The sequence below is a fragment of the Scomber japonicus genome, chromosome 17 (genome assembly GCF_027409825.1).
Source record: "Scomber japonicus isolate fScoJap1 chromosome 17, fScoJap1.pri, whole genome shotgun sequence".
Lineage (NCBI taxonomy): Eukaryota > Metazoa > Chordata > Actinopteri > Scombriformes > Scombridae > Scomber > Scomber japonicus.
Window position 1 is genome coordinate 15394201 of NC_070594.1, and position 8622 is coordinate 15402822.

The following is an 8622-nucleotide window of genomic DNA, read 5'->3' on the forward strand; positions in this document are numbered from 1 at the left end:
ACATACCGTATGTCAGTCGGCACTGTTTAGAGACATTTCTTATCATTCATAAGGATAAGCTTTCAAGTGGTAAGATGCCAAATGTACAGCTCATGTGCAGTAAAGGGTCCATATTATATTCCTGCTGCCTTGGCAGCTTTTCACCTACATTCTAAAAATACAGATAACATTAGTCACCAGAGGATTTCCATATTTTATGTAGAAGTAGTAATTCAACACAGGCAATAACTCGTGTATAAGTATAGTGTAAAACAGTCAGTCTTTGGTCTTTCAGTCTCCTGCTGAGAGTTGAATGTGTAATTTCAACAAGGCTTTTCAAAGGAAGTTGCCTGTTACACAGCTATGCTTTTCAGTTGCGATGGATCTGCTACAGTATGTTGGATTGAGCAGCCAAGTGAAGACACACAGAGGCAAGGAGACAGGGACACAGTAGGACAATATTTCTTAAAGCAGGCTAGGGGAAACAAGTACTGGTAGCTGGGAAATGGGGGCTCAGCTGGTAGCTGGGAAACTGGGGCTTGGGCTGGTACAGTAACTGGAAACCTGGGCCTGAGACTTGGACTGGATGCTGGGAACCAGGAGCTGGGGCAAGGGGACCAAGTTCGGCGATGAATCCATGGAAGCTGGCTAGAGCAGCGGTCCACGATAGGAAAGCAGGGCTGATGAGATGAGGGGCAGAAGACAGGGACCAGCAAGCCAGAGCAAATGGGATTGCAGGGAACAGGAGACAGGGACAGGAAACAAAGCAGACGGGATTGTAGGGAACAGGAGACAGGGACCGGAGACAGAGCAGACAGGACTGCAGCGAACGAGAGACAAGGTCAGGATAGGGATAACAGACACACAAGAAGAAAGCTAATAAATGCAGTAGAACTGGCTTAAATCATAGTATGCGCAGAAGCTACAATCTGGCTGTGTGGATCTGGCAGAGTATAAGGTCTTGATTATGGAATGGGATGCAGCTGGTAGGACTCTGCTCTGGCTCCAGCACACCTGTCTCCATTCAGTCAATAACACACACAGGGAGAGACAGAGAGAGAGCCACTGGGGAAATGGCAACAGGTAGGGAGACACAGGACTAAGGCAGGAATCGTGACGGGATCCACACAAAACTGGTTGCATTGAAGTTTTTGCAAAGAAGGTCTTTGTTGTCTGTGGTCTGTAATGTAATCTAAAAGTTTTACATTTAAAGCAGACATAATTAAGGTTTGGTTCTTAAATGAATGAAGGCCTTTAATTTATTTACTCTCTAACCAGAGCTTTATAGATTTGTTTGTGTAGTCATTTCCTGTTGTTCTAATAACTATTGGGTGTTTCCCAAACACATTCACATTGTTAGTGTGATGAGTCACATTATATTGTTTTTGCAGTTACACTTAAGAGTATATTTCTCAGAAAATATTGCTGTGCCTGAATAAAGGACTGGGCCACTCGGGCGGAAGGAGAGGAGTGTGTATGTGCATAGATGTGTATTAAAGTTTGTGTAGTGTGAAAATGTGTTTTGCATATTTTCCAGCCCATTGTAATGATGACTCATTTTCTTTTTTGATGTGTATGTTAATTGATCCTTTCCTGACCAGTTAACCAAAACCTCTTTTATGGTTGTATGATTGTAGACAGGAAAACATGATTAGCATTCTTTTGGGAAGTTGAGTATCATATATCTTATTTAGCAACAAAAGAAATCTACATACTGTAAGAGATCTACACTGTGGAGACAGCCACCATAGACCACCTAAAACTGCAACTTGTGATGTTTGCACTTTTTTTTAAAACAAAGAAGCTATAATGTGTTAAAGAGCTGTAGAGTTGCTGGCAGGCAGTTGTTACCTTCGTACAGAGCCAAGTTAGGTGTTTCTCTGTTGCCAGTCTATATGCTAAGCTAAGCTAGCTGGCTGCTGGTTGTATGGAGAGCTGATAATCACACTGACATTAGTAATCATGCAAAAAACTAAATATCCAGTGTCATATTTGCAATAACAGCAGGAGATATTACAGCGAAAAAGTTGGGAAAATGACTATTGAAGTATGGGAGTAACCAAGCATTCTTTGGTTAGGGTCATGTCTGTTCCAGTACTGAGAAAATACTAATCTGCCCTCCCACAAAAGACAATAGAAACTATGTTAAATATGATCTCCTTTTATAAACCCTTTCAATAGATCTGTCTCTTGTTAGCTAGCACACACGACTAATCTGACTGGTCTTTTGGTCAGTCAGTGGAAGGTGAAGAAATGGAGGGAGTAATGTTACCTTAAAGCCAGGCATACAAGGTTTTTTCAGACACTACAGTAAGTAATTAGATACCTAAATAGGTATGCTGTTCTTTATACACTTACGATATAGCAAGATAATAGGATTATGAAATGAAAGCAAATAAAACTAGTGACACAAATATAGAATGTTCAGTGTATCATATAATGATCATCTAAGTCATTGTTTTGGTAAAGTATATCTTGCCATGATGCACAAAAAAGGTATTTCATTTGGACCCACCCTATGCCATGGTTACCCCCTTGTTTAGAAGCGAACAAATTAAAGTTTCAGTGACAGTAGGTATGCTGCCATACTGGTAAATTTTCATGAGAACTGCAGTTTTTTTTTCTGCTCAAAAAGTGTTCCTTGTTTAACTTTGTTAAAATTGTGAATGTTTTGGTTTATAATAGCTAGAGAGTAAAGAGAGATATGGAGAGTAAATTGTTTACTAATTTAGCCCATCTGTGCATAATGTTTTTTTTTTTTAGAAAGACAAATTCAATTAAATTCAAATTTGTATTTATATAGTCCTGAATCACAACAAAAGTTATCCTAAGGCACTGTTCACGTTGAGCAGATCTAGATTGTACTGTTTAATTTATAACAGTGGTATTAGTCTTCTCATCTGACATAGCAAATAAGCAAATAGACATATTTCCCAAACTTTAAGACATGTCATTTTTGTACATGCACACACATTTTTGTACTGTATACAAACAGAACACAATGAAGTCCCGCCCACCCCAGAGGTAAAATCAATGAATTGCTCTCCATTTACTTTGTATTGCACATTGTATTGCCACTTGTGCCTGCTAGCCAATATTAAAAAAAAATGCCTAAAAGCTGCTGTGCAATGGGCTGCATTACCAGCTGAGTAAAGAACCCTGAAGAAAGTTTTATAAGCTACCAAACTGAAAGACTGAGCCTTTTAGAAAACCAAAGTGGATACAGGCAATAAGAAAGAATAGGAAAAGTATGTGTTTGTGACATTCTGTATTCCTACAAGTGCAGCAAGCATTGTATAACTGGTAAGTCAAATATGCAAAAGTCAGTTTAGGCTAACTATTTTTCTGTGTTATCGTTCAATGTGGATTAGTCAGAAAGATATGCAATATTATTTGCATGCAAGCAAGGTAAGGGGAGGGAGTTGAATCGACAATACAGACTTCTCCCCATCGGTGGGCATGGTTTTCAGAGTATGACGCATTGTGCTCTGTCTGTGTAAACCATTGTGTAAACTGGAAACTTGCTTTTGTGTGCTGCAATTGATGTAATTCCCGCATTCTTTGTTTCAGACACTCAATCAGGCTGTCATAATGGTTGCCAATGCCATTCCCAATGGATTATTGATTAGGTATGAGAACTCTGGAAGACACTGCTGCCAGTATTAGAGGGTTGGTGTTGTGAAATAAACATTTTGCTTTAGGATTCAGGAAAAGGGAAAAACTTGCAAAGATAGACAGATAGTTTGAAGACTGCATTTTAAAATTCATTTTATCACTTTTTTTCCTCATCAAATCTAAAATTAGGAGTTACGAAATGCTGGCTTTGACTGTTTTCAAAATGGAAATTGTTTAAAATGTCTTAACTTATTAGGTAGAGAACACAGATTATTATATCCAAAGGGAAGTAGTTGTCATTGCCTTGGAATATTTCGTCCTTTCAGCGAAATTTCACAAATACCAAGATTCAGACGACTCCACTGGCAACACAAAATGCCCACTCACACGCAAAACACCAAGGACGCACAGAGAAGGACAGAAACCCACATGCCCATGTACCCACACACACACAGATGCACATGCACACCACCCAGACACCCCTTTGAGGCTTCTTGGGGATGAATCATCCAGGGTCTGATGTGGTTAACGATGACCAGTGTTTCCGTGTTTGCTTAGATTCCGCCCTCACAGCCACATGGGAATTCATACATTGAGAAGCTGCATTGAGCTGAGTCATCAAAAAGTTTCCTTCATTCCCATGATTTTTCTTGCAGTAGCTGATTCAATAAAAGAAGCCATTTTGCGCAGCTGAAACAATACAGTTGGACTTCTGAATGGCATATGTGAACCTGGTTGTACAATAGGGTAGACAATAACTGAATAGTCTGCACAAATATAGACCATGTGATACATTCATGTGTAATTGTCATCTACACTCACATGCACACAGTCATGTCTGGAAGAGATTGTGCTAAAATAAGACATGATTGACTGCATTGTAAATGGCAATTCCTTTATTCTTTTTGAAAATTTACAAGACCGCTGATGGTTATGTGCAGCTCTTTCATTACACAAATGTGTTGTCTCCAGACTCTTTGAGTTTTATTTGTTTTATCTTCAAATGTCCATTCAAAAAACATTAATGATCCTAACTAGAGATATGACCATTCTTTGTTTGATCAGTCGGTAGAACATGTGGTCAGGTCATAATTTGTGGTCTGTTAAAACAATTCAGTCAAAAATGCATGGAAAGTCTTGTAATCATCTTCTATCTAGCATGAAATGTTAATGAATAGATTAGTACCATAGAACATTATAACCGGCAGGCTTTTCACATGAGTAACTGTCCAGTAAGCACTTTAAATTTGACCTTTATCCTCTTAATTGTTGGTGAGTTTGTGCAGAGGCATTTCGGCATCAGTTCATATTACTTCTCCAACATTTGCAGCGTGTAAATCTAGTTATAGTTTTTTTTTAAAAAGTAGTTTCAATAGTCACAGTTTCATGGTCCTCCAGTAACACCAGGACACATGTTGAGCCACATCAGTTAGAACCAAATGAAGTGTACTGAACAAATAACTGTCTGTAACATGTTAGATATCCTTGGAGTGGTTGATACTGTGATGAGATATTGTGTCCATATCTTGGTTTGAGAGACTTTGGACAGTGGGTGGGTATCTCTGGGTCAGCCCTGCAGTGGTTCTTCTCCTACCTCTCTGATGGGAGTTTTGCAGTTTCTGTTGGCAGCTTTGCCTCCTCATCTGGAACTCTGTATTGTGACGTCCCCCAAGGTTCAGTCCTTGGTCCTATTCTGTTTTCCTTATATGCTTCCTTTTGGACAGATAATAAGGGACTTTAAAGCTACAGTATCTCCTGTCACTGCTAATATTCAATTATATGTGTCATGTACTGTAGCTAAATTGCCAGCTTTCAATAACTGCTATAAAATCATGTTTTACAGCTAAATCCAGACAAATCATAAATCCTAATTAATCTCTGTCTCTCCTAGTGTTGTCCTTCAGATAAGGGATGGTATTAGGTCTCTTACCTTGTTGGTTAAATCCTCCATAAGAAATGTAGGTGCCACTATGGACCAGACTCTTGACTCTGGATTGACTTTTCTGATTTACTCTTGTTTTTTCAAGCTGAGAATCAATGTGAAACTCAGGCCCACTGTTAACTCATGCCTTTATATCATCCTGTCTGGACTACTGTAACTCCATTTTTACTTGCCTCAGCAAAACATCCCTGGATCCTTTACAAGTGGTCCAAAATGGTGCTGCTAAACTCTTAACCAGATCCTCCAAAATATTTCATGTGACACTGTTTCTGATGGCTCTTCACTGACTACCCATCAGATCTACTGCAGCCATATGTCACCAGCAGGTGTCTAGGGTCCACTGACCAGGGTTTGCAGGTTGGTCCCTGCCAATTACGAGTCTATAGGGAGGCAAAACATGGCAGTAACACGGTGAACTGGTGGGTGTTATACATGCTTTGACGTGATACTGTGTTGGTTAAAACTACTTGATGTTCTTTTGTTTGATGCCAGAAGATACATCTTAATTCAGTGGATCTTTGACAAACATCCCATACTCTCAAAGTGGTTACAATGTGTAATAGAACTCATTGCTCTGGAAGCCATGACCTTTTGGCTCAAGGACAATCCTTAAGTGTTCTTTGAAACTCGGGACCCCTTCTTAAATTACATTGGAACAGAGAGTGCATAGACTTTGCAGAGAGGCCTCTATGGACTTATCTGGACAGACATCCCTAGAGAGGCACATACTTGAGTCTTAATCAAGTGGTATATTGTACTGCTTCACTGCCTGGATATTAGGTCATGTATCCATTCAGTTGTAATGTTCTTTTTTCTATGTATTTATTTATTTAGTTCTTGTTCAGGTTGTTTTGAGTACAATAAGGTGCTCTTATGTTTCCTTATACCATGTTTCTCCTCCTTAAAACTAAAACCAATATTGTTATCTATAATAAAAAAGGGAGCTTTTCCTTGTCACTGTTTCCAGGTGCTTGCTCATGGGGGAATATTGGTTCTCTGTAAATAATACTGTGAAGAGTATGGTCTACTTTTCTTTATGAAAAGTGCTCTGAGTTAACTTCTGTTATGATGTGGCGCTATATAAATAACATTTACTTCCCTTGAGTTGACTAAGACAAGCATTTTGCTCTGGATGTGTCAGTGTTACTTATTCAGATAAGAGTATCCAGGACTAAAAAGATGTAGCCCCCAGCTGTAAAATGGATTATAAACTGATTTATGTCCTGTTTCATTTTTTGGGTTTTACCCTTAAGATAACGTGTACACAGTAGGACACCTGTATTGTTCTCCGGTGTAGCTACTCATCAAAGCGAGGAATAAAGGTAAATCTCTCTCAGGCCATGAATAATGTCATGTTATATTGATGGATGGGAGCACAAATTGTGACCATGAGCTCAAGAAATGTAAAGGCTGTAATTTAGGAGAGGAGCGGGATCATTCCTATATTTTTATGGTCCCTCACTCCAGGTATCATTTTGTTATTTATGATTCTGTCAGTGTAAGGCACGTAGGAGGAGTTGGCATGTTTTTCTCTGGGATGTACTGTAAAAATTAATCATACCCCAGGAATGGGGTGGGACACAGAATACCTGGAGGTTGATAAGAAAGAAACATAAAGATAAAAAGTTTAACCAAAGCTTATATGAGGTTACTGCAGCTGCAGTTAGTCAAATGCAGTTAGTATCTTCTGAAGTTAAAGGCTTTCAAGTAAATTCAGTGCTTTGTTACTGTGCTTCCACTAAAGCTCAGCATGAAAATGTCTGTTGGAAAGAATTTCCCACTAAAACAACTGTATTTTTGGAAGACACTCATTTGATTTGATATTCTTTGATATACATATGAATAGCAAGATAGAAAAGATGTGGACCTATCCTTTAATTCTTAATTTAAGGGTCCCGTGTGGAACTTTCTTGTAAACAATCAAAGTTTCAAAATGCATTGTGTCTAGCCTTGAGGTAAGATCAACATTTCTTTTCTCATAAAACATTTGTGAAGCCAGTTTTTCAAATATTTGAAACTGTTTACATTCATGTTTTCTAGCTTGAAGTTATCTTCCTACCACGACATTTTAAAGAGAACTGGATATAGCATCAGAGGTGATTAAAGATGCATTTCTAGCTTTTGATTGTTGTTTTTGTTTGTTTGTTTGTTTGTTTGTTTGTTTGTTTTGTTTTGTACCACAACCATTTAAATCTCTCTTAATCTTTTATGCATGCGTTCATCTGTGTGTGGTCGTGAAGCTTGACAGAATAGTTGCAAATTTCCATAGTTCGTGTTTTTTTAAGGCAGCCATGAAAGTCATGGGGAAAGTTTCCCCCTATGCACATACATACACACATGTTTCTGTCTTCTACTTAAATCTTAAACTGCCAGTAACATGCAGTTTATATAGTTTGAATTATAGTTTTCAAAGAGGAAACTGTATTTGAGTGCCTTCAGAAGAACATAAAACCTGTAGTACACCCTGCAATATGGGTAACTGAGTTTCATGACTATTTATGTTGAAGTAAAGAAACAACACATAAAAAGTCACACTTTCCAGCCGACTTTTGAGATGTACTCCTGTTTTTAATAAGCAGCTGCACTGAAATAAAAATGTCTTTGTAGTTGGATGGTTATTGGCCCTTACTCTCCCTTTTATTTCAAACGGTCATGCCCCATTAAAGCAAATTACTGTAAATATGTAAACAGAAAGTAAATAAGCATATTGTACTGCACAATTGTACTGTAAACAAAGCTTTTCATCGTGCCTTTCTTCACTTAAATGGACGCACATATTTTTATGGTTTTATTATCTGCAGGAATGTTGTCATGCATCCACAGTGTATTTTTACAAAAGAAAAATTGTTTAGCAATGACTTCAATGCCTTCATGTTTCAGATTGTGTGTGTGTGTTTTTTTTACTGCTTCAAACTAAAAAATCTGCATTTCAGACCACTGATCATTTTTTATATGTTCACCTTTTCTTCTGATCAACCATGCTGTCATCTCTGGGAGGTAAAACCTGCTCATCCTTTCACCCTCCACCCCTTTCTGGCAATCTCTTCTTCACTCCCTCCTGCTGTTGGATAGTAATCAGCTAACTC